Source organism: Musca autumnalis, unplaced genomic scaffold (assembly GCF_047663935.1).
Source record: "Musca autumnalis isolate F117 unplaced genomic scaffold, ASM4766393v1 scaffold_1, whole genome shotgun sequence".
In the NCBI taxonomy this organism is placed as follows: Eukaryota; Metazoa; Arthropoda; class Insecta; order Diptera; family Muscidae; genus Musca; species Musca autumnalis.
This window is the reverse complement of record NW_027411644.1, coordinates 70,173,470-70,200,532: the sequence shown is the minus strand read 5'-3', so window position 1 is coordinate 70,200,532 and position 27,063 is coordinate 70,173,470. Positions and strand designations below refer to the sequence as shown.

Sequence of the window (27,063 nt, the reverse complement as noted above, 5' to 3'; positions counted from 1 at the left end):
GGTGCTTCCTAAGACCCTTTCTTTGAGAATGGGTGCTTCCTAAGACCCTTTCTTTGAGAATGGGTGCTTCCTAAGACCCTTTCTTTGAGAATGGGTGCTTCCTAAGACCCTTTCTTTGAGAATGGGTGCTTCCTAAGACCCTTTCTTTGAGAATGGGTGCTTCCTAAGACCCTTTCTTATACAAAGAATGCTTCCTAAGACCCTTTCTTATACAAAGGGTGCTTCCTAAGACCTTTCCTTATACAAAAGGGTGCTTCCTAAGACCCTTTCTTACACAAAGGGTGCTTCCTAAGACCCTTTCTTATACAAAGGGTGCTACCTAAGACCCTTTCTTAGACAAAGGGTGCTTCCTAAGACCCTTTCTTATACAAATGGTGCTTCCTAAGACCCTTTCTTTTACAAAGGGTGTTTCTAAGACCCTTTCTTATACAAAGGGTGCTTCCTAAGACCCTTTCTTATACAAAGGGTGCTTCCTAAGACCCTTTCTTATACAAAGGGTGATTCCTAAGACCCTTTCTTATACAAAGGGTGCTTCCTAAGACCCTTTCTTATACAAAGGGTGCTTCCTAAGACCCTTTCTTATACAAAGGGTGCTTCCTAAGACCCTTTCTTTTACAAAGGGTGCTTCCTAAGACCCTTTCTTTTACAAAGGGTGCTTCCTAAGTCCCTTTCTTATACAAAGGGTGCTTCCTAAGACCCTTTCTTATACAAAGGGTGCTTCCTAAGACCCTTTCTTATACAAAGGGTGCTTCCTAAGACCCTTTCTTATACAAAGGGTGCTTCCTAAGACCCTTTCTTATACAAAGGGTGCTTCCTAAGACCCTTTCTTATACAAAGGGTGCTTCCTAAGACCCTTTCTTATACAAAGGGTGCTTCCTAAGACCCTTTCTTATACAAAGGGTTCCTATGAACCTTTCTTATACAAAGGGTGCTTCCTAGGACCCTTTCTTATACAAAGGGTGCTTCCTAAGACCCTTTCTTATACAAAGGGTTCCTAAGACCCTTTCTTATACAAAGGGTGCTTCCTAAGACCCTTTCTTATACAAAGGGTGCTTCCTAAGACACTTTCTTTTACAAAGGGTGCTTCCTAAGACCCTTTCTTATACAAAGTGTGCTTCCTCAGACCCTTTCTTATACAAAGGGTGCTTCCTAAGACACTTTCTTATACAAAGGGTGCTTCCTAAGACCCTTTCTTATATAAAGGGTGCTTCCTAAGACCCTTTCTTATACAAAGGGTGCTTCCTAAGACCCTTTCTTATACAAAGGGTGCTTCCTAAGACCCTTTCTTATACAAAGGGTGCTTCCTAAGACACTTTCTTTTACAAAGGGTGCTTCCTAAGACCCTTTCTTATACAAAGGGTGCTTCCTAAGACCCTTTCTTATACAAAGGGTGCTTCCTAAGACCCTTTCTTATACAAAGGGTGCTTCCTAAGACACTTTCTTTTACAAAGGGTGCTTCCTAAGACCCTTTCTTATACAAAGGGTGCTTCCTAAGACCCTTTCTTATACAAAGGGTGCTTCCTAAGACCCTTTCTTATACAAAGGGTGCTTCCTAAGACACTTTCTTTTACAAAGGGTGCTTCCTAAGACCCTTTCTTATACAAAGGGTGCTTCCTAAGACCCTTTCTTATACAAAGGGTGCTTCCTAAGATCCTTTCTTATACAAAGGGTGCTTCCTAAGACACTTTCTTTTACAAAGGGTGCTTCCTAAGACCCTTTCTTATACAAAGGGTGCTTCCTAAGACCCTTTCTTATACAAAGGGTGCTTCCTAAGACCCTTTCTTATACAAAGGGTGCTTCCTAAGACCCTTTCTTATACAAAGGGTGCTTCCTAAGACACTTTCTTTTACAAAGGGTGCTTCCTAAGACCCTTTCTTATACAAAGGGTGCTTCCTAAGACCCTTTCTTATACAAAGGGTGCTTCCTAAGACCCTTTCTTATACAAAGGGTGCTTCCTAAGACACTTTCTTTTACAAAGGGTGCTTCCTAAGACCCTTTCTTATACAAAGGGTGCTTCCTAAGACCCTTTCTTATACAAAGTGTGCTTCCTAAGACCCTTTCTTATACAAAGGGTGCTTCCTAAGACACTTTCTTTTACAAAGGGTGCTTCCTAAGACCCTTTCTTATACAAAGTGTGCTTCCTCAGACCCTTTCTTATACAAAGGGTGCTTCCTAAGACCCTTTCTTATACAAAGGGTGCTTCCTAAGGCCCTTTTTTATACAAAGGGTGCTTCCTAAGGCCCTTTCTTATACAAAGGGTGCTTCCTAAGACCCTTTCTTATACAAAGGGTGCTTGCTGAGACCCTTTCTTATACAAAGGGTGCTTGCTGAGACCCTTTCTTATACAAAGGGTGCTTGCTGAGACCCTTTCTTATACAAAGGGTGCTTGCTGAGACCATTTCTTATACAAAGGGTGCTTGCTGAGACCCTTTCTTATACAAAGGGTGCTTCCTAAGACCCTTTCTTATACAAAGGGTGCTTCCTAAGACCCTTTCTTATACAAAGGGTGCTTCCTAAGACCCTTTCTTATACAAAGGGTGCTTCCTAAGACCCTTTCTTATACAAAGGGTGCTTCCTAAGACCCTTTCTTATACAAAGGGTGCTTCTAATGACCTTTTTATACCAAGGGTACTTCTAGGCACCTTTTCTTATACAAAGAGTGCTTCTAAGGACCTTTTCTTCCTAACACGCTTTCTTTGAGTGCTACCTAAGACCCTTTCCCAAAGAAAGGACCTTTTCTGATACAAAGGGTGCTTCTAAGGGCCGTTTCTTATACAAAGGGAGCTTCGGAGGACCTTTTCTTATACAAATGGTGCTTCTAATGACCGTTTCTTATACAAATGGTACTTCTAAGGACCGTTTCTTATACAAGGGGTGTTTCGAAGGACCTTTTTATACAAAGGGTGCTTCTAAGGACCTTTTCTGATACAAAGGGTGCTTCCTAAGACCCTTTCTTATACAAAGGGTACTTCCTAAGACCCTTTCTTATACAAAGGGTGCTTCCTAAGACCCTTTCTTATACAAAGGGTGCTTCCTAAGACCCTTTCTTATACAAAGGGTGCTTCCTAAGACCCTTTCTTATACAAAGGGTGCTTCCTAAGACCCTTTCTTATACAAAGGGTGCTTCCTAAGACCCTTTCTTATACAAAGGGTGCTTCCTAAGACCCTTTCTTATACAAAGGGTGCTTCCTAAGACCCTTTCTTATACAAAGGGTGCTTCCTAAGACCCTTTCTTATACAAAGGGTGCTTCCTAAGACCCTTTCTTATACAAAGGGTGCTTCCTAAGACCCTTTCTTATACAAAGGGTGCTTCCTAAGACCCTTTCTTTTACAAAGGGTGCTTCCTAAGACCCTTTCTTATACAAAGGGTGCTTCCTAAGAGCCTGTCTTATACAAAGGGTGCTTCCTAAGACCCTTTCTTATACAAAGGGTGCTTCCAAAGACCATTTCTTATACAAAGGGTGCTTCCTAAGACCCTTTCTTATACAAAGGGTGCTTCCTAAGACCCTTTCTTATACAAAGGGTGCTTCCTAAGACACTTCCTTATACAAAGGGTGCTTCCTAAGACCCTTTCTTATACAAAGGGTGCTTCCTAAGACACTTTCTTATACAAAGGGTGCTTCCTAAGACCCTTTCTTATACAAAGGGTGCTTCCTAAGACCCTTTCTTATACTAAGGGTGCTTCCTAAGACCCTTTCTTATACAAAGGGTGCTTCCTAAGACCCTTTCTTATACAAAGGGTACTTCCTAAGACCCTTTCTTATACAAAGGGTGCTTCCTAAGACCCTTTCTTTTACAAAGGGTGCTTCCTAAGACCCTTTCTTATACAAAGGGTGCTTCCTAAGACCCTTTCTTTTACAAAGGGTGCTTCCTAAGACCCTTTCTTATACAAAGGGTGCTTCCTAAGACACTTTCTTATACAAAGGGTGCTTCCTAAGACCCTTTCTTATACAAAGGGTGCTTCCTAAGGCCCTTTCTTATACAAAGGGTGCTTCCTAAGACCCTTTCTTATACAAAGGGTGCTTCTAATGACCTTTTTATACCAAGGGTACTTCTAGACACCTTTTCTTATACAAAGAGTGCTTCTAAGGACCTTTTCTTCCTAACACGCTGTCTTTGAGAATGGGTGCTACCTAAGACCCTTTCCCAAAGAAAGGACCTTTTCTGATACAAAGGGTGCTTCTAAGGGCCGTTTCTTATACAAAGGGTGCTTCGGAGGACCTTTTCTTATACAAATGGTGCTTCTAATGACCGTTTCTTATACAAATGGTACTTTTAAGGACCGTTTCTTATACAAAGGGTGTTTCGAAGGACCTTTGTATACAAAGGGTGCTTCTAAGGACCTTTTCTGATACAAAGGGTGCTTCTAAGGTCCGTTTCTTATACAAATTGTACTTCTAAGGACTGTTTCTTATACAAAGGGTGCTTCGAAGAACCTTTTTTACAAATGGTGATTATAAGGACCTTTTCTTATACAAAGGATGCTTCTAAGGATCTTTTATTATACAAAGGGTGCTTCTAGAGGGAATTTTTATACAAAGGGCGCATCTTAGGAACATTTCTTATAGAGTTGGTGCTACCATGGGTAGGGTACGTCCAAGCACCCTTTTTTTATAGAAATGGTATTTCTTATAGAAAGGGAACTGATATGGACCCTTTCTCATAAAAACCGTTATTTTAAGAAACGTTTCTTTTAGAAAACCCCCTTTTTTATCAAAAATGTACTCTTAGGTACTCTTTTTTATAGGAAGGGTATTCCTAAGTACCCCTTCTAATAGAAAGGGTGCTCCTAAGTATCCCTTCTAATAGAAAGGGGGCTCCTAAAAATCCCTTTTTCGAGAAGGGGTACTGCTAAGGAACCTTTGTATAGAAAGTGAACTTTTATTAGAGAGTGTAACGCTATGGTCCCTTTTTTATAGAAAGGGGGTTCACAGAATCCTTTCTCATAGAATCGGAGCCTACAAGAACCCTTTCTTATTAAAAATACCCTGTTAAGTACATTTTGTTATAGGTTATATTATAGGCCTCTTATGCTCCTGACGATCCTTTCATATAGAAAGTGGGTTTTTAAGGATTCTTCCAAGTAGAAAGGAAGCTACTTCTAAAGACCCTTTTTAGAAAAAAGCGATTCTTAGAACTTTTTCTTATTGTTTTCCTACAAATAATTCGTACATCAAATCACCTTGCAATAATCAATATTATACTGTACTTATTTATATCCTTGCATTTTACATACATTTATACGCCTGTGTAGTATATATTTTATCCACAGTTGTACATTAAATATGCATTCATTCATTAACCGGGCCCCACCAAAATCCACTTTGCCAGTGGCCAGATGACAATCGACGACAATGATCATTATCGCAAATGACAAGATAATAATGATGATGGCGATGTGGCCAAGGCAAGTGAAAGTGGTTACTCTCATTATCCCTTGACAACGTTGATTTTTTGCACTTGGCTTTGTTTGGATGTGTCTTCACACACGTCAACGTGTTGTAATGGATACGCATACAAAAGTTTTAATGTGTTGTGTGAAAAAAGTTTGCGTTGAAACGTTATTCAAGGTTATTACTGCTGATAACTACCATGGAACTCATGATGAGGTGGGAAGCAAAGGCAAAGATTGGTTTTTTCAGATAGGAGGATAACTGCTTAATATGGGGAAATGAATGGCTCTATATGAGAAGAAGTTTCAAAAGATGACAAAATAAAAACAACTAACTAATGAGAACCCCATTCCAAAGATTTATTGAAATTTTCATTCCATAGAAAGTGTGTGCTACGCTAGTGTAAACGGCATGGGCATCGAAAATGTTGATGTTTATTTTTCCCATCCTCATAACACCTTCCTCGTTCAGGTATTACACCATATTAACTGGGTGCTTGAAAATTAATTTATATTATTTGTACATGTATGGGTATTCCTATTTGTTTTACTTATATGCTTTCATTCACACAGCATCCCTGGAATGTCATTCATTTTATGAGACTTTTTGTCTCTTAATTAAAAATATAAAAGTTTAACTTTTTACCGAACAAGAATCGAATAAAGCATATTGTCCTTAATGGGTTGTTCATTGAGTTGATAAGGATGCTGATACTTGACCTCAAGGGTAGTAGGTAGAGAAGTTTTAAGGTAATTTTAGGGAGTATATTGTTATTTAAATATTATTTGACCTACCGTAAGGAACAGGCAAAGGAGGAAAGATTGTGGCATATACATAAATTGGTCCTTGAAATTGCATCGATATTTCGAAAATAATATCATGGCCAATTTGCTAAAATTTATAGGAATGATGTGACAACATAGAAGATACATTTTCTACATCATAGAAGAGACTTATTCTAGAATATAGAACTTCTAGGACTTCTCTTCTATAGCAGAGAATAGAACTCTTCTATAGCATAAAAGAGGTCTATGCTATAGGATAGGTCTTCCATTTGCAAAAAGGGGCGCTTCTATAGAACGTTTCTTAAAAAATGTTGCTTATATAAACCTTTCTGAGAGAAAGAGTGCTACTATAGAAGTGTGGTTTTATAGACCCTTTCTGAAAGAAATGATGCTTCTACAGAACCCTTCTCAATGAAAGGGAGCTTCTATTGACCCCTTCTTAAAGAAAGGGTGTTTCTATAGACCCTTTCTAAAAGAAAGGGTGTTTCTATAGACCCTTTTTTTAAAGAAAGGATGCTTTTGTATACCCCTTCCCAAAGGAAGGGCTCTTCTATATAACCTCTCTGAAAGAAAGGGTGTTTCTATAGACCCTTTCCAAAAGAAAGGGTGTTTCTATAGACCCTTCCTGAAAAAAGGGTGCTTCCATTGACACTTTATGAACGAAAGGGTGCTTCTATAGACCCTTTCTCAAAGAAAGGATGCTTTTGTATACCCCTTCTCAAAGGAAGAACGCTTCTATAGACCCTTGCTTATAGAAAGGGCGCTTCTGTTAACCCTCTCTGAAAGAAAGGGTGTTTCTATAGACCCTTTCTAAAAGAAAGGGTGCTTCTATGAACCCTTTCTCAAAGAAAGGATGCTTTTGTAGACCCCCTTCTAAAAGAAAGGATGCTTCGGTAGACCCTTTCTGAATGAAAGGATTCTTCTATAGAACCGTTCTGAAAAAAGGGTGCTTCTATAGACCCTTTGTCAAAGAAAGGATGCTTTTGTAGACCCCTTCTCAAAGAAAAAACGCTTCTACAGACCCTTCCTGATAGAAAAGGCGCTTCTATAGACCCTTTCTGATAGAAAGTGTGGTTTCATAGACCCTTTCTAAAAGAAAGGATGCTTTTTCAGACCCCTTCTCAAAGAAAGCGCGCTTCTTTAGACCCCTTCTTAAAAAAAGTGGGCTTCTATAGACCCCTGCTGATAGAAAGGGCGCTTCTATAGACCCTTTCTGATAGAAAGTGTGGTTTCATAGACCCCTTCTCAAAGAAAGGGTGCTTTTGTAGATCCCTTCTCAAAGAAAGGGCGCTTCTTTAGACCCTTTCTGAAAGAAAGGGTGCTTCTTTAGACCCTATCTCAAAGAAAGGGTGCTTCTTTAGACCCTTTCTCAAAGAAAGGGCGCTTCTTTAGACCCTTTCTCAAAGAAAGGGTGCTTCTTTAGACCCTTTCTCAAAGAAAGGGTGCTTCTTTAGACCCTTTCTCAAAGAAAGGGCGCTTCTTTAGACCCTTTCTCAAAGAAAGGGCGCTTCTTTAGACCCTTTCTCAAAGAAAGGGTGCTTCTTTAGACCCTTTCTCAAAGAAAGGGTGCTTCTTTAGACCCTTTCTCAAAGAAAGGGTGCTTCTTTAGACCCTTTCTCAAAGAAAGGGTGCTTCTTTAGACCCTTTCTCAAAGAAAGGGTGCTTCTTTAGACCCTTTCTCAAAGAAAGGGTGCTTCTTTAGACCCTTTCTCAAAGAAAGGGTGCTTCTTTAGACCCTTTCTCAAAGAAAGGGTGCTTCTTTAGACCCTTTCTCAAAGAAAGGGTGCTTCTTTAGACCCTTTCTCAAAGAAAGGTTGCTTCTTTAGACCCTTTCTCAAAGAAAGGGTGCTTCTTTAGACCCTTTCTCAAAGAAAGGGTGCTTCTTTAGACCCTTTCTCAAAGAAAGGGTGCTTCTTTAGACCCTTTCTCAAAGAAAGGGTGCTTCTTTAGACCCTTTCTCAAAGAAAGGGTGCTTCTTTAGACCCTTTCTCAAAGAAAGGGTGCTTCTTTAGACCCTTTCTCAAAGAAAGGGTGCTTCTTTAGACCCTTTCTCAAAGAAAGGGTGCTTCTTTAGACCCTTTCTCAAAGAAAGGGTGCTTCTTTAGACCCTTTCTCAAAGAAAGGGTGCTTCTTTAGACCCTTTCTCAAAGAAAGGGTGCTTCTTTAGACCCTTTCTCAAAGAAAGGGTGCTTCTTTAGACCCTTTCTCAAAGAAAGGGTGCTTCTTTAGACCCTTTCTCAAAGAAAGGGTGCTTCTTTAGACCCTTTCTCAAAGAAAGGGTGCTTCTTTAGACCCTTTCTCAAAGAAAGGGTGCTTCTTTAGACCCTTTCTCAAAGAAAGGGTGCTTCTTTAGACCCTTTCTCAAAGAAAGGGTGCTTCTTTAGACCCTTTCTCAAAGAAAGGGTGCTTCTTTAGACCCTTTCTCAAAGAAAGGGTGCTTCTTTAGACCCTTTCTCAAAGAAAGGGTGCTTCTTTAGACCCTTTCTCAAAGAAAGGGTGCTTCTTTAGACCCTTTCTCAAAGAAAGGGTGCTTCTTTAGACCCTTTCTCAAAGAAAGGGTGCTTCTTTAGACCCTTTCTCAAAGAAAGGGTGCTTCTTTAGACCCTTTCTCAAAGAAAGGGTGCTTCTTTAGACCCTTTCTCAAAGAAAGGGTGCTTCTTTAGACCCTTTCTCAAAGAAAGGGTGCTTCTTTAGACCCTTTCTCAAAGAAAGGGTGCTTCTTTAGACCCTTTCTCAAAGAAAGGGTGCTTCTTTAGACCCTTTCTCAAAGAAAGGGTGCTTCTTTAGACCCTTTCTCAAAGAAAGGGTGCTTCTTTAGACCCTTTCTCAAAGAAAGGGTGCTTCTTTAGACCCTTTCTCAAAGAAAGGGTGCTTCTTTAGACCCTTTCTCAAAGAAAGGGTGCTTCTTTAGACCCTTTCTCAAAGAAAGGGTGCTTCTTTAGACCCTTTCTCAAAGAAAGGGTGCTTCTTTAGACCCTTTCTCAAAGAAAGGGTGCTTCTTTAGACCCTTTCTCAAAGAAAGGGTGCTTCTTTAGACCCTTTCTCAAAGAAAGGGTGCTTCTTTAGACCCTTTCTCAAAGAAAGGGTGCTTCTTTAGACCCTTTCTCAAAGAAAGGGTGCTTCTTTAGACCCTTTCTCAAAGAAAGGGTGCTTCTTTAGACCCTTTCTCAAAGAAAGGGTGCTTCTTTAGACCCTTTCTCAAAGAAAGGGTGCTTCTTTAGACCCTTTCTCAAAGAAAGGGTGCTTCTTTAGACCCTTTCTCAAAGAAAGGGTGCTTCTTTAGACCCTTTCTCAAAGAAAGGGTGCTTCTTTAGACCCTTTCTCAAAGAAAGGGTGCTTCTTTAGACCCTTTCTCAAAGAAAGGGTGCTTCTTTAGACCCTTTCTCAAAGAAAGGGTGCTTCTTTAGACCCTTTCTCAAAGAAAGGGTGCTTCTTTAGACCCTTTCTCAAAGCAAGGGTGCTTCTTTAGACCCTTTCTCAAAGAAAGGGTGCTTCTTTAGACCCTTTCTCAAAGCAAGGGTGCTTCTTTAGACCCTTTCTCAAAGAAAGGGTGCTTCTTTAGACCCTTTCTCAAAGAAAGGGTGCTTCTTTAGACCCTTTCTCAAAGAAAGGGTGCTTCTTTAGAACCTTTCTCAAAGAAAGGGTGCTTCTTTAGACCCTTTCTCAAAGAAAGGGTGCTTCTTTAGACCCTTTCTCAAAGAAAGGGTGCTTCTTTAGACCCTTTCTCAAAGAAAGGGTGCTTCTTTAGACCCTTTCTCAAAGAAAGGGTGCTTCTTTAGACCCTTTCTCAAAGAAAGGGTGCTTCTTTAGACCCTTTCTCAAAGAAAGGGTGCTTCTTTAGACCCTTTCTCAAAGAAAGGGTGCTTCTTTAGACCCTTTCTCAAAGAAAGGGTGCTTCTTTAGACCCTTTCTCAAAGAAAGGGTGCTTCTTTAGACCCTTTCTCAAAGAAAGGGTGCTTCTTTAGACCCTTTCTCAAAGAAAGGGTGCTTCTTTAGACCCTTTCTCAAAGAAAGGGTGCTTCTTTAGACCCTTTCTCAAAGAAAGGGTGCTTCTTTAGACCCTTTCTCAAAGAAAGGGTGCTTCTTTAGACCCTTTCTCAAAGAAAGGGTGCTTCTTTAGACCCTTTCTCAAAGAAAGGGTGCTTCTTTAGACCCTTTCTCAAAGAAAGGGTGCTTCTTTAGACCCTTTCTCAAAGAAAGGGTGCTTCTTTAGACCCTTTCTCAAAGAAAGGGTGCTTCTTTAGACCCTTTCTCAAAGAAAGGGTGCTTCTTTAGACCCTTTCTCAAAGAAAGGGTGCTTCTTTAGACCCTTTCTCAAAGAAAGGGTGCTTCTTTAGACCCTTTCTCAAAGAAAGGGTGCTTCTTTAGACCCTTTCTCAAAGAAAGGGTGCTTCTTTAGACCCTTTCTCAAAGAAAGGGTGCTTCTTTAGACCCTTTCTCAAAGAAAGGGTGCTTCTTTAGACCCTTTCTCAAAGAAAGGGTGCTTCTTTAGACCCTTTCTCAAAGAAAGGGTGCTTCTTTAGACCCTTTCTCAAAGAAAGGGTGCTTCTTTAGACCCTTTCTCAAAGAAAGGGTGCTTCTTTAGACCCTTTCTCAAAGAAAGGGTGCTTCTTAAGACCCTTTCTCAAAGAAAGGGTGCTTCTTTAGACCCTTTCTCAAAGAAAGGGTGCTTCTTTAGACCCTTTCTCAAAGAAAGGGTGCTTCTTTAGACCCTTTCTCAAAGAAAGGGTGTGCTTCTTTAGACCCTTTCTCAAAGAAAGGGTGTGCTTCTTTAGACCCTTTCTCAAAGAAAGGGTGTGCTTCTTTAGACCCTTTCTCAAAGAAAGGGTGCTTCTGTAGACCCTTTCTCAAAGAAAGGGTGCTTCTGTAGACCCTTTCTCAAAGAAAGGGTGCTTCTGTAGACCCTTTCTCAAAGAAAGGGTGCTTCTGTAGACCCTTTCTCAAAGAAAGGGTGTGCTTCTTTAGACCCTTTCTCAAAGAAAGGGTGCTTCTTTAGACCATTTCTGAAAGAAAGGGTGCTTCTTTTGACCATTTCTCAAAGAAAGGGTGCTTCTTTAGACCCTTTCTCAAAGAAAGGGTGCTTCTTTAGACCCTTTCTCAAAGAAAGGGTGCTTCTTTAGACCCTTTCTCAAAGAAAGGGTGCTTCTTTAGACCCTTTCTCAAAGAAAGGGTGCTTCTTTAGACCCTTTCTCAAAGAAAGGGTGCTTCTTTAGACCCTTTCTCAAAGAAAGGGTGCTTCTTTAGACCCTTTCTCAAAGAAAGGGTGCTTCTTTAGACCCTTTCTCAAAGAAAGGGTGTGCTTCTTTAGACCCTTTCTCAAAGAAAGGGTGCTTCTTTAGACCCTTTCTCAAAGAAAGGGTGCTTCTTTAGACCCTTTCTCAAAGAAAGGGTGCTTTTTTAGACCCTTTCTCAAAGAAAGGGTGCTTCTTTAGACCCTTTCTCAAAGAAAGGGTGCTTCTTTAGACCCTTTCTCAAAGAAAGGGTGCTTTTTTAGACCCTTTCTCAAAGAAAGGGTGCTTCTTTAGACCATTTCTCAAAGAAAGGGTGCTTCTTTAGACCCTTTCTCAAAGAAAGGGTGCTTCTTTAGACCCTTTCTCAAAGAAAGGGTGCTTCTTTAGACCATTTCTCAAAGAAAGGGTGCTTCTTTAGACCATTTCTCAAAGAAAGGGTGCTTCTTTAGACTATTTCTCAAAGAAAGGGTGCTTCTTTAGACCATTTCTGAAAGAAAGGGTGCTTCTTTAGACCATTTCTGAAAGAAAGGGTGCTTCTTTAGACCATTTCTGAAAGAAAGGGTGCTTCTTTAGACCATTTCTGAAAGAAAGGGTGCTTCTTTAGACCATTTCTGAAAGAAAGGGTGCTTCTTTAGACCATTTCTGAAAAAAAGGGTGCTTCTTTAGACCATTTCTGAAAAAAAGGGTGCTTCTTTAGACCATTTCTGAAAGAAAGGGTGCTTCTTTAGACCATTTCTGAAAGAAAGGGTGCTTCTTTAGACCATTTCTGAAAGAAAGGGTGCTTCTTTAGACCATTTCTGAAAGAAAGGGTGCTTCTTTAGACCATTTCTGAAAGAAACGGTGCTTCTTTAGACCATTTCTGAAAGAAAGGGTGCTTCTTTAGACCATTTCTGAAAGAAAGGGTGCTTCTTTAGACCATTTCTGAAAGAAAGGGTGCTTCTTTAGACCATTTCTGAAAGAAAGGGTGCTTCTTTAGACCATTTCTGAAAGAAAGGGTGCTTCTTTAGACCATTTCTGAAAGAAAGGGTGCTTCTTTAGACCATTTCTGAAAGAAAGGGTGCTTCTTTAGACCATTTCTGAAAGAAAGGGTGCTTCTTTAGACCATTTCTGAAAGAAAGGGTGCTTCTTTAGACCATTTCTGAAAGAAAGGGTGCTTCTTTAGACCATTTCTGAAAGAAAGGGTGCTTCTTTAGACCATTTCTGAAAGAAAGGGTGCTTCTTTAGACCATTTCTGAAAGAAAGGGTGCTTCTTTAGACCATTTCTGAAAGAAAGGGTGCTTCTTTAGACCATTTCTGAAAGAAAGGGTGCTTCTTTAGACCATTTCTGAAAGAAAGGGTGCTTCTTTAGACCATTTCTGAAAGAAAGGGTGCTTCTTTAGACCCTTTCTGAAAGAAAGGGTGCTTCTATAGACCCTTTCTTAAAAAAAGAATGCTTCTATAGATCCTTTCTGAAATAAAGGGTGCTTCTTTAGACCCTTTCTGAAAGAAAGGGTGCTTCTATAGACCCTTTCTTAAAAAAAGAATGCTTCTATAGATCTTTTCTTAAAAAAGAATGCTTCTATAGATCCCTTTTTAAAAAAAGGATGCTTCTATAGACATTTTCTGAATAAAGGATTTTTCTATAGATCCTCTCTGAAAATAAAGTGCTTCTATAAACCCGTTCTGAAAGAAAGAGTGCTGCTATATATCCTTACTGAAAGAAAGGGTGCTTCTATAGACCCTTTCTTAAAAAAATGCTTCTATAGACACTTTCTGAAAGAAAGGATTTTTCTATAGACCCGTTCTGAAAGAAAGGGTGCTTCTATAGACCCTCTCTGAAGGAAAGGGAGCTTCTATAGACCCGTTCTGAAAGAAAGGGTGCTTCTATAGACGCGTTCTGAAAGAAAGGATTCTTCTATAGGCCCGTTCTGAAAGAAAGGATTTTTCTATATACCCATTCTGAAAGAAAGGGTGCTTCTATAGACTCTTTCTGAAAAAAGGATTCTTCTGTAGACCTCATCTCAAAGAAAGGGTGCTTCTATAGACCCTTTCTGAAAGAAAGTGTGGTTTTAGACCCCTTTCTGAAAGAAAGGATGATTCTATAGACCCCTTCTCAAAGAAAGGGGGCTTCTTTAGATCCCTTCTTAAAGAAAGGGTGCTTCTATAGACTCTTTCTCAAAGAAAGGATGCTTTTGTAAACCCTTTCTCAAAGAAAGGATGCTTTTGTAGACCCCTTCTCAAAGAAAGGGCGCTTCTTTAGACCCTTTCTGAAAGAAAGTGTGGTTTTATAGACCCCTTCTTAAAGAAAGGGGTCTTCTATAGACACCTTCTTAAAGAAAGGGTGCTTCTATAGACTCCTTCTGAAAAAAGGATTCTTCTGTAGACCTCATCTCAAAGAAAGGGTGCTTCTATAGACCCTTTCTGAAAGAAAGTGTGGTTTTAGGGACCCTTTATGAAAGAAAGTGTGGTTTTGTAGACCCTTTGTGAAAGAAAGGATGCTTCTACAGACCCATTCTCAAAGTAAGGGGGCTTCTATAGACCCCTTCTTAAAGAAAGGTTGCTTCTATAGACTTTTTCTCAAAAAAGGATGCTTTTGTAAACCTTTTCTCAAAGAAAGGATGCTTTTGTAGACCCCTTCTGAAACAAAAGGGCGCTTCTATAGACGCTTGCTGAAAGAAAGGGTGCTTTTTATATACCCCTTCTTATAGAAAGGGTGCTATACTGTTCCCTTTTGCCTTTCATGCTATGAAACCATTTGGTAACTTATGACTTGATTGATATACAAAACATCAGAACCAACAAGTTCCGCCTGTAAAGTCAATTATTGGCATGACAACCGTCTAACATTTCACTTGTTTATATTGTTATATCTTCTCCTCCCTTCGTTTCTCATTCGCCAAACAAACAAAAGCAATTCAATTACAAGTGGAAATGTCAATGAACTTCTCTACCCTTGTTGTAATCACAGGATTAAACAAATGCTGCCTCCTACCACTAATTGATTAATTGTGGCCTTAGCATTTATTTAATAATAAAAAAAAACAGAATAAACCGTTCATTATATAATTCCCAATCGTTATCGAATCAACATTTGTTTTATTAAATATTTATTTAACAAAATGTTCAGTTGCGACATGAAAACACATTTTTTTGTTTGTTTGTTATCTTCCTGCAATTACCATTCAACACGACAAACATGTTTGACATTTATTGGTGAAGGTGAAATGACCAGATTCGCATTGGCCAACAAGTTTAACCAATTGTTGGGTTAGTTTTAGTTTTCATGTGGGTATCCTAATTTTATAGTCAGTTTAATCCCATTTCTGCTATTAGAAACGTGTCCAATGAAAAAAGGCTTACGTGTGTTTAGCAAATGGACATCGAATGGTGTCAAACTATGACCGTGTTGGTGATAAAATCACTGGAAATGCCTTGTGTGATGAGAGTGATTTATTTTGTTAGCAGCCAATGGAAACACCCCATAGTATAATTCAATCCCAAAGTAGAGGAACATAAATAACACAAAAAGGAAATATGCAAGCGTAGCTTATTTCATACGCTACAATAGAGGTATAACAACGATAGGAAAAGGTGTAGTCGAATCGGATCGTCCAAGCATTTAGAAAAGTTCAGGCTTTCATATTTAGGGATGTATGAGGACTGAGCGATAACTATCTAAAGTAGTCTCCAGCATGATTTATACACGTTTTCATGCGCTAAAATCAATTGTTGAATCCATTTTTTCATTCCGATTTAGACACCTCCAAAACATAGTTTTTGAACTCTTTTACAGCATATTCTGGCTAGGAAAATCGTTGACCATGCATTTTTTCTTGATATGCTGGAATCAAATAAGGTCATTGGATCCCCAGTCAGGGCTGTACGGCGGATGACCCATCAATTCCACGTTTTGTCCAGTCAAACAGGCGCTGGTTTGAACCGATGTGTGAGAGCTCGCATTGTCATGATGCAGAATGATTCGTCTTCTCTTATCCATTTTTTCGAATTTCTCAGGAGACTTCGTGAAAACAAATTGTAGTGTAATACTCAGAATTAACCGTTCTACATTTCTGAAGCCGTATAGTCGCCACACAGTCAGTTTTGCCGAAGAAACAGGAGACCATTTGGCTCGCTTTCGAAGACCTTAACGGTCGATTTCTGTTTTGTTTCGGGATCCAAAGCATTTATCCACGATTCGTCCTCTGTGACGATCTTATAAACGTCGTTTGAAGGACAACAATAGTTTTTATTCACAATTTCTATGCACCAATCCACAAGAGCCTCTTTTTTAGCGATTGTCCAATTTTGCTGGATCTAACGAGAAAAATCCATTTTGGCGGCCAGGTGTTCATGCAATATCAAATGTTAGTTGGTGGAAGAAATGCCCAAGCATACCTCTATCTCACGGTGTATTACATGGCGATCTTGCATTATCCGTTCACGCACGGCTCAATTTTTTTGGGCGACTCTAACGACCTTCGTTTTTTGGCTAGTGTCGGCCACGATTGATTTCATTGAACCAGTATTTAATAGTGCTATAGGATGACCCTTTATCAACATACAAATATTTAATATGATCGATGCACTCTTGCCGTGATTATCCACGTCGAAATTTGTGAAAAATTATCGGACGAAACTGTTCACAAGTAAATTCCATTTTTTTGCAAAGTGATTTTTTCAATTCACTGAAAACAACACAACTCATGGTCGTAAGACAAACTGTCCTGAGTAAATATAGCCTAAAAACTGTCAAACTGTCCAATACAATTTTTAAATGGCATCTGGCAACACGCGGTGTTGCCTAGGCCAGATAGTTTTCGTGCAGCCCTCGTTTTATAAAGAATGCCTACAACTTTTGGTGTTGTCCCAAAAAGTAAAAACGTTCCTCCAAATATTTAACATTTTTACAGGAAATAATATAATTTTTTTGAAGTCTTTATGTGGCCTATGTTAAAAGGTATAAACCTTCATATAGGCAAAAAAAACAATATTTGAGTCCCAATTACCGATGTAAGAACCTACACGCAGAAAAATTTATGTTAGAAATATGTTTGGATCCAAACAAATATATGTTTGGGACCGGTTGCAAATAAATATATGTTTGGATCCAAACATAATATGTTTGGGTCCAAACAAATATATGTTTGCAACATTTTGTAACATATCTCAATTTGATATGTTTGGGTAAAACATATTCTTTATGTTAGAACATTTTTTCATGGGTGGAGAGAGGATGTTTGTCAACGAGAGTAATAACAGTGCTCTCGCGGCTGTGGAATGCTGTTTTATAATAAAGAGTTGTGTGTATTGTATAATAGAAGACGTGGAAGCGAGAAGGGGGCTTTGGTGGCATGTATGCGTCAAACTCGTGTGTTTCTTGTTTTGTTGTTGTTAACCATCTTAGCAGGCGAATAAGTTTGGGACTGTTGCTAACATATATATGTTTGCTGAAAATATGTTTGGGACATATGTTAGAGAGGCCGTTTTTTTGCGTGTAGCGTTTTTAGGGACTTTCGCGTCATTTTCAAGAGAAATAATGCGAATAAAATTATATTCTAAAGGATACCACAGGAATATCACAATATCAGGATATCACAAAATACATATAAAGTTTTTTCTTAAAAATATACACATTGCTGACAGTTTGTAGGTCATAAGGTAGTGTGTTCCAGAGACGTACGGTTCCGATAAAAAAATGCCAATCCGATACTTTGCTTCGGCGTTTGAGAGTATTTATCCTCTTTCCACGTTTAGATCTTGAAAATTGTAGTCTATTAAACAGATATGGTGGTTTCCGCTTGTAAATAATATTATGCAAATACAAAATAGCTTTAGTATGTAGAAAAGAGTTAAAACTAATTCCATAAAGAAGGCGCGAGTATTCGGAAATGTGCTGGGTTCTGCTCCGTCCAAAAACATAACGAGTAATACTATTAAAGCATATATTGAGTTTTTGCCTACTATCGGTATCACAATTGCTATAAAGTTCACAGCCATATATAAGACCAGGTACTAGAAATGTTTTAGCCAATAAACGTCGCATGTTAAAGGGGGTGAAAGAGTGCGTTAGCCATAAAGAGCGTAATTTTGAATAGGTTTGGCCAACAACCTGATTAATATGGTTTGACCAATTAAGTGTGGAATTAAAAGTTACCCCAAGATTTTTTGCATGCGATACTATTTCAATTTTTTGCTTGTTCACAAATATATTTATGTTTTCGGATTGAAGTGTTATTTTCTTCTGTATAATGAGACATTTGGATTTAGTAGGGTTCAAAAGAAGACCGTTTGCACTAGCCCACTTACAAACTCTGTCGAGATCAACGTTTAATTTATGAATGGATCTATCTAAATCGTTTAAGGTGGTGCTTAAGAAGATTTGCACGTCATCGGCGTACAAATGCACATTACTGTGAATCAGCTGTTTGGGTAGATCATTTGCATAAATACTAAAAAGTAGAGGTCCAATAATTGATCCTTGTGGGACACCCCTACATACAGGCAAAGGTTTGGATATGGAGTTTTGGGCGTACACTGATTGTGAGCGGTTGGACAAGTAAGACTTAATAAGATTTGTCGATGTGTTGGAGAAATTGAAAAATCGCCGGAGCTTTAGATAAAGCTGATCGTGATCGACTGTATCAAACGCTTTTGAATGGTCTAAAAGGACGAGAAAGCATGCCTTTTTCTCGTCAATATCAGTCCTCAGTGATTCAGATACTTCCAATAACGCGCTTATGCAGCTATGATCTGCTCGGAATCCCGACTGCACTGCAGATAACATCGAGTTCCGGTGAAGGTATTCTGACATTTGAATGTGAATTAGTTTCTCGAAGATTTTCGATAAATAGGGTAGAATTGCAATGGGACGGTACTCAGAGTTTGATTTTGGAACAGGAAGGATTTTTGCGTGTTTCCAATGTGTTGGAAAAGTGCTCGAGGTCAAAATGCTGTTGAAGAGAAATGTGAGGTAGGGTAAAAGTCGCGGCAGTAGAATGCGAATGAATTTTGGATCAATACCGTCAGAACCGATGGCATTAGACTAAACCTTTATAAAACTTCTAACGACTTCATCATGGGTGACGCATCGAAACTCAAAATCCCCTTCGTTAGATTCGTCTCCGCTAGTTACAGCATTGTCGTAAAATGAAGGACTTGCCGGAATGAATGGTGTATTAATGAATATGTTGTTAAGCTCATCCGCATTGTCCTGTTTAGATACGGCAGCTCTAGGCTTACCAACGCCAATTTCATTAATGACTCTCCACCTGCTTTTAGTGTCTACTGCTTGATTGAATTTAGTTGTGTAATATTCAGTTTTAGCGAGATTTATAAGCTTGTTAACTCTACTTCTGGCTGAACGAAATTCGTCATGGAGTTCGAGTGTTTTGTAACGTTTCCACCGGTTATACGCTCTATCTCTATCGGCAATATACGTTTTGATATCTGAGTTAAACCAAGGCTTATTAGTACCATCGACACGTTTTGTTTTTATAGGGACAGTCTCATTATAAAGAAAAAGAATATTTTGCTGGATGAAATCTGACTGTTGGTCAACCGAGTTTAAATTGTAAATTTCATTCCAGTTAATGTACAGCCATTTCTCTTCCAAGGCACTGTAGTCCAATCTATTATAATTGCGAAATGAATAGGTTTGTTCAGGCTGTGGTACATTGAAGTTATAAGTAAGGAAAATAAGGTCATGTTTGGAAAAACAAGACGCAGAGATCTGGCCGTATAAAAGAATATTGTTCTGATTGTTTACAAAGAATAGGTCCAAGAGTGTGTTTGTGGTTGGGGAGAAGTGAGTGGGTAAGGTATTATTCACAGTATGTAGTCCTAACGACAGCATATTGTCAGACAGAGTGGAATCTACGAGTATGTTAGAATTGAAGTCACCGGTTATTACTACTTCGTGATAGCCCAACGTTACTACTTCAAGAATGTCATGAAGTTTAGCAAGATCGATATTATTGTTTGGTCTATATATACAACCGATTAACATTTTACTATTGTTCGATTTAACTTCAATGAATACATGCTCAATTTCATCGCCTACTATGGATCTGGTGTGGAATCTAGCATTAATGTTGTTTTTGGTTAAAATTGCAACACCCCCGCCACGTTGCTCTCTATCCGATCGAAATATAGAATATCCCTTTAGATTCACTAAGGAGTCAGGAATAGAAGAACTGAGCCAGGTTTCCGATACGCACACTATATCAATTCCCGAGTTTTCGAAGAGATATTTGAATTCGTCAATCTTATTCATAACACTCTGCGAATTAATATGGCAGATTTTTAACCCTTTTCTTTGCTTAGCAAGGATTCTAACTAAGTTATTAGTGACGTCTGTGGAATTATTGTGTAATCTACCCGATTGCATCATAATTACATTTTCTTGAGATAAAGCAGTCAGTATTGTGTATAATTAAGAATATGAATAAACAAATTGTTCTCCTTGTGTTGGAAACTAAAGAGATATGATTGATTTTAGGGTAAGTTGGAATTGAGATATGCAAAAGTGAGCAATAAAAGTTAACTAAAAAATTAAAATAGATAAAAAATAAGGACAATATTAAATGAAATAAGAGTATAATGTAGATAATGTTATGGAAACAACATGATAGTGGTGAGGTTTTACTTTTGATTCTGCGGTAAAAATCCTGTATTTAACAGATTTGTGCAGAAGGTATGTGAAGGAGTTTGGGCACGAAGGACAAGACCAATATCTAGGAATATGATATATATTTGGAAGAAATATTACCTTATTCTTTCGAGAGTGACAGACATGCCTAAATCTGAAGAGAACTTTGTTTGCCAATCCACGTCGATATCTTTTAAATTAGTGCGAGAGAATATTTTTTGTCAGTATTGAGGCCTAAAATGTGGTTCTCAGTTAGATGACATGTGTTCTACTAAAGAAAGAGATGTGGTCTTCTTAGGAAGAATTGAGGTTTCTATGATAAGTCCTCTGTTTTTCCATATGAAGATCTAAAATAAGTTTTATGGTTTTCTATGAAATGACTTGTGTTCATTTATAAGAAGACCAGTGGGCTTCTTGAATGACATTTGTAATATTTTAGGAGTAGAACTGTGGTCTTCTATGAAAAACCCTGTGCTTTTCTGTGATATCCCTAGTGGTCATCCCTCTCTAAGATAAAGTTTATGACTTGTAAGGCCTGTGGATTTTATTGGTTTTCTATAAGATATGTGCTCTTCTATGACTAGATTTGTGATCTTCTATGAGAATATCTGTATTTTTTCTATGAAAATAACTGTGGACTTCTATAAGAGCATCTGTGGTCTTCTACAAAAAGAATAAAAAACAAGTAAAAAGTCGTTAAGTTCGGCCGGACCGAACTTTTTATACCCTCCACCATAAAATAGTCTTAAATAAAATATAATAATTAGGGTCCTTTCACAATTTTAGGTGGAACAACTTTTCGACAATGGATAGACTCCTACTGCCTCCCACTATTGCTTAAATTACACTGTGACACAAATGTTGGGGCAGAGATATTTCCTTTTGGAGATGAAAGCCCTTGGTGTGTGTATATTAAAAACCCCGAAGGACAGATGCGCCGTGAGTCGAACTTCCGCGTTATGGCGTGATGAAGTTTTTACAAGAGACCCAGTAAGTCATCATGAATTAGCATTATATCTTTGTTTGTTGTTTTTGTAGAGCATTTAAGCAACAGTGAACAAAGATATAACGCTAATTCCTGATGGCCCACAGGGTCTCTAACAAAAATGTCATCACGCCATAACGCGGAAGTTCGACTCACGGCGGATCTGTCCTTCGGGGTTCATAATATATTCACCAAGGCCTTTCTTCTCCAAGAGGAATTTTCCGTGCCCCAGACTTTCACCTCCATTTTGTTGCACAGTGTTATCTAATCTAATCTAAAAAAAATGTGTTCAGCTAGGTGAAAGGTACCACTAACGGAGCTATATCAAAAAGTCAACCTATCTTTAAATTTTATAATAATTGTTCCACAAACATCCCAGATGGGACAAGGGAGACTTCTCTCATATCAATGAGTGCACCCCGATTCATATTATCTCAATGAAATGGGACCTACAGTTTATCGCCGAGTCCGAACGGTGTGTCTTAAGACACCACTTGTAGAGAAGTTTTACATGGCTGAAATACTCAGGAAATGTCGCCAACATTACTGAGGGGTATTTTCTTATCTTATCTTTAAATTTTGTTGGCGGAAAAGTTTTAAAGCTGCAGGGAACTTCAAGAGTCAAATTGAGGGTAGTTTCATCAAAACAATGTAGATCCTCAAAAATGGACCAATGTTGACGAATTTTAGTGAAGAAATTTCATGACCACTGAAAATTCCCGAAAATCGGGAGGTACAGTTATATGGGGGAATATACCAAAACATGGACCTATATTGACGATTATTTTTGAATAGACAACATTGTAGCTAAAATTCTCAAAATACCGATCATTACAGTTAGTTCGGTTAAAAATTGCAGCTAAAATTCTCAAAATACGGAAAATCGGGAGATACCGTTATATGAGGGCTATACCAAAACGTGGACCTATGTAGACGATGTTTCGTTGGAGATGTTTTATGACCACTGAGAACTTCAAATGTCAAATTGCAGATAGTTCGGTTAAAAACTGTGGCTAAAATTCTCAAAATACCGAAAATCGGGAGGTACCGTTATATGGGGGCTATACCAAAACATGGACCTATGTTGACGATGTTTAGTGAAGATGTTTCATGACCACTGAGAACCTCAAATGGCAAATTACACCTAGTTCGGTTAAAAATTTTAGCTAAAATTCTCAAAATACCGAAAATCGGGAGGTACCGATATATGGGGTCTATACCAAAACATGGACCTATGTTGACGATGTTTCGTGGAGATGTTTCATGACCACTGAGAACCTCAAATGTCAAATTGCAGATAGTTCGGTTAAAAATTGTGGCTAAAATTCTCAAAATACCGAAAATCGGTACCGTTATATGGGGACTATACAAAAACATGGACCTATGCCCATATCCTTTGGGATGTAAGTTTGTTGATCACTAGGAACCCTAAGTGCCAAATTATAGCTAATTCGGTCTGCAAATGTGGCGAAGAACGTCAAAATACCTCAAATCCGGAGGTACCGTTATATGGGGGCTATACCAAAGAGTGGACCGATATAGCCCATCTTCGAACTTGACCTGCCTATGGAAAAAAGACCCACGGGTGCAAAATTTCAGCACTCTATCTCAATTATTGCGGACGCTAGAGTGATTACAACAGACGGACATGGCTAGATCGCCTTAGAATTTTATCCTGATCAAGAATATATATACTTTATTGGGTCGCAAATGATTAGTTCGATGTGTTACAAACGGAATGACAAACTTAATATACAATCCATACTATGGTGGAGGGTATAAAAACTGTGGTCCTCTACATCAAGGCCTGGGGTTTTCTATAAAAATACCTGTGGCCTTCTATAAGTTGAACTGAACTTCTATAAGTGAACTGTGGAAGACGTGTGGCCATCTATAAGAAGACCTGTTGTACTAAATGATAAGACATGTGGTCTTGTACATGTAGTCCTGTGGCCATCCTATTCTACGAGAAGATCTATGTTTTTCTTTAATAAAAGCTGTGGGCTTTTTTAAGTCAAAGTTGCGGTTTTCTATGGGAACACCTGAAAGTATCAGTCGGCTTGGCCGACAGAGATATACCCTCAGCCTATATGAATTGAATCTTTCATCTACGGACAGATCGAATGTATTTTGTGCCCAAAAAGGGCCACGGGCATTTAAACTTGCAGACAAAAAATGTAGATTAGGATTAGAGTTCAAAAGTGTTGCGGAGGAGGTTCTTGAAGGAATGGACCGCATAGTCCATTATGGATGTGGATTTTATTTTGGGAGTCATATTATTTCGATAGATATCGCGCTCACTAGTCATTTTATCATCGTATAACTTTTGGACTAGTATGCCAGGAAGCATGGAATTGTCCAAACAGCGCTGGAAACAGCACCACAACGAACAGCATCGGTATATATTTCCAAAGGATCTTCGAAAAGACACTAAGTTTGGACAAAATATAACGAAGGCGAAAATTTGGATCAAATCGGTTGTTAAGTTCGAGAGTTATCGTGCTCTCCAGCCACTACAGATGGTGCCATAGGGGGTTTTATAGTTTTTGGGATATTTTCTCAGGGGATGTCCATAATCGTTCACCGTCGTAATTGAGACAGCGAATGAAAGTTGCTTCAACAAAAATCAAAGTGATTCGAGAGCAGTAGTGCGATTCTCGAACACATTTTTTGGAATTACCGACAAAAATCGGTAAAATTAAAATGCTTATAATTTCGGTAATTAACGATATTATTCGGTAAGTTAACGACCAATAAAAAGTAGTCGTAAAGTTCTACCGATAGCAACTGTGTTGTCAACTTTTATTTGAACGTTTCATTCAAAATTTTGCGTTTTAAAGTTACCGATTTTCGTCGGTAACTCAAAGAATGAGTTAGAGAATTCCACTACAGGTCTTAAAGTGAACTTATCCGAAATTTTGTGTGGGAGGTACCCGAAGGAGTGGCCAAATATAGTCCATGTTCTGGTAGATATATTAGGAGGTGTAAAGTATGCACCAAATCGGTCACGCCCTTCAAGAGTTATTGTGCGCACAATTTTCCGAACATTTTTGAACATTTATGGGGGAGGTACTTGATGGAGTGGACCGATATGGCTTATCTTCGAAATTAAGCTAAGTTTGGATAAAACATTAGGAAAGCCAAATTTTTGGATCGAATCGACAGATTCGTTTGAGAGTTATCTTGCGCTCTAACCACTACACACGGTGTCATAGGGGGTCTTTGCACCTTTCAGGCTATTTTCTCAGGAAGTATGAACTTGCCCCTGATGAAACTTGTACCATCGTATAGGGGACAGTAAATACAAGGTGTTACAACAAAAAGCGATTCGAAAGCAGGTCCTAAACTGAACTTTTCCAAAATTTTGTGTGGGAGGTACCCGAAGGAGTAAACCGATATGGCCTCATAGAAGTATAATAGAAATTTCACGATGTGCACAGTATGGACCAAATCGCTTACTCGCTTCAAGAGATATGGTGGGCACAAATTTTCCGAACATTTTCGAACTTTTGTGGGGGAGGTACCTGAAGGAGTGAACCTATATAACCCATCTGCGAACTTAAACTAAGCTTCCACAACATATTGCGAAAGCCAAATTTTATCCTTTCGAGAGCTATCGTGCCCACCAGCCAGCCAGGCAGACAGACGGACGGCATGGCTAAATCAACTTCAAATTGTCTGAAACGGATTTCGTCCAAACATACTTGGGGTCTAAAACCATTATTTCGATGAGGCTTATTTTGCCCGTATGAAAGTGTATATACCCTCGTTAGCATAAATGCTGAGGGTATACAAAACATCTGTGGTCCGTTATAAGAAGTGCTGTGGTCTTCTATAAAGATACGGTATATAAAAAGAACGGTGATCCTCCATATTTGCAGTCTATGCAAAGAACTGAGGCCTTCTATGAAAATCCATGTGGCTTCTATAAGAAGACCTGTCGTCCATTATAGGAAAGCATAGGATCGTTGTTTAGGTTTGATACATTCCAACTCAACTTCCCGAGCTCAGTCGATCACGGATGCTGATTGACATCATCGTGCATCACCTCAGCAAGTTCCCTATGCGGAGACTGTAGTGTGTTGATGCTAACGAGCGATGGTTGTTGAGTTTTCTCTCATTGGAATATGTAAATGTAGTAGTATAAATCGACTCAGATCCTCTGCGATCGCTCCAATCCTCTGCGATTGCAAGAACCTCTGCGTTCACTAGTCGATCAACCGTTGAATAGTTAACTTCGCGTATTAACCAACCGTCTCGCGTTAATACTAACCGGCCTCTGTCGCCACCCCAGATTACAAGGTAATCTTTGTTGTTGAATAGAAAAGAAATACACCAATAAACCAGCATATTATTTAATATTTAAACTGATACTGCTTGTGTTTTATTTTCTTGTTCTTTTCACCCCCACTGCTCATCATTCCTTTACCGAGTTATCGAAGCCTATGGATTTCCCCTCCCTCACCTAAACAATCGTCTTATAGGAAACAACAAGTCTTCATAGAAGGCCCCAATTTTTTGCAAAGACAACAAAAGGTCTTCTTTTACAATAACACAAGACGATAGTTATATTTATAGCATAAGGGAGAGGGTTCCGATTGGAATATTTCAGAAATCTCAACCTTTAATTGCGTGGCGACTTTGCAAGGATTTGCTTCCAAAAACACATTTGTGGTGCTTCAGAAGTTGGCTAGGGAAACGCCCATTCCTGTCCTTGCAGCGCAAATTGATTTTTTTACATTGGCAATTCACATCCCTTTCGGAAGGCGGCTTACGAATAGCCCCTTCGATTTTTCCGTATATTTGTAGCGCTCAGAGGCTTCCCATAATCAGAAGGCTCTTCTGTATAATCGTGCTGCTTTATTACCGAAACATTTTTTTATCTTGTTTACCACTACAATAGGGGCCTTTTGAATTTTCCACTTCTATTGCTTAAAAGATAAGACTACCAGTCCCTAGTTTCATGGGAATGCAACTTTAACCCTTTAATGGTGTGTTCTATGCTATATGAGGAGTTTTTTTAGAATTATAGAAAATATTTTTACAAATTAAACCAGCTACCTTTTCTTTTTATAGATGCATCATCTGTATATAGGAGCTCCCTTTGATCCCTCTTTCACCTCTTCTATATTTATCACCACTTTAATTGCCCAGAGCAATGAGTTACAAAACCAACAACAACGACACAGCAGCATCAACATTTAAAATGAAGCATATTGCTGTCAATGTCAACTGCCTATATTCATGCAACAACACACACACACTCTCATAAATTGATGAAAACTAAAGGATAAAAAAAAAAAAAAACAAAAAACAATAAAGATATGAAAATCTAATCTGCCAAGACATAGGCAACTTACCTTAGAAATTTTACACAGTTTTAAGAAATCCGGCATCCGCAGTTTAATCTTCTTAAATATTTGAGATCTATTTTTATGGTTTCAGACTCCCTTGGGGCTTATACGAGTATGGTGGAGGACAAAGAAATTCGCTGCTGGTGCTTAGCACTTTAGAGGATATTTTTATATTTTATATGAGATATACTCAATGCGTATATCCTTGCACTATTTTCCCTCAAACTATTTCACTTTAAATTTAAAAAAAACCTTTTCCAGGTGATTTCAAAATTTAAATAATTTTGGGAACATTCACTCTTGATTCAAAAATTAATTTTTATGTGTTTTCTTTGCAATTGAAAAATCACAAAAGAATAATAAAACGCACCACGCATCCGACACTGACAGACAACTTAGCTAAGTACCGTTAATTTGTTGCGTTTCGTTCGACTTACCACAGACAACTGTTTGCCACTCGAGATTGTTGATGAAATGATGACCCATATCCTTTTCAACAGCAACAACAATAACCCCCCAACGTTTCCATGCCATTAGTTTTTCTCCAACCCTTAAAAGTTTTCCATCCATTTCTGGTCCTTGAGTAAGTAGTCTGCAAGAGAGTGTGAGAAATGGGGAGAGAGAGAGCTTTTATTAATATTTTTGGCGCATTTTATTTTTTATAGAAAAGCTTTTTGCGGTAATTTACG

General features: G+C 38.7%; 1 protein-coding gene across 4 annotated transcripts in view; it reads right to left on the bottom strand.

The window, feature by feature from the left end:
• Esyt2 (extended synaptotagmin-like protein 2) overlaps positions 1–26,853 on the bottom strand; it is a 106,546-nt gene extending 79,693 nt beyond the window's left edge. For 2 of the 4 annotated variants that reach the window (XM_073980336.1, XM_073980386.1), the window contains exon 1: positions 26,381–26,822. The gene's annotated coding sequence lies outside the window, so the exon portion shown is untranslated. Of the gene's footprint in view, positions 1–26,380 lie in introns of all 4 variants that reach the window. The other 2 variants (XM_073980369.1, XM_073980358.1) reach the window with 2 other exon arrangements.
• Between the last annotated feature and the right edge of the window lie 210 nt (positions 26,854–27,063).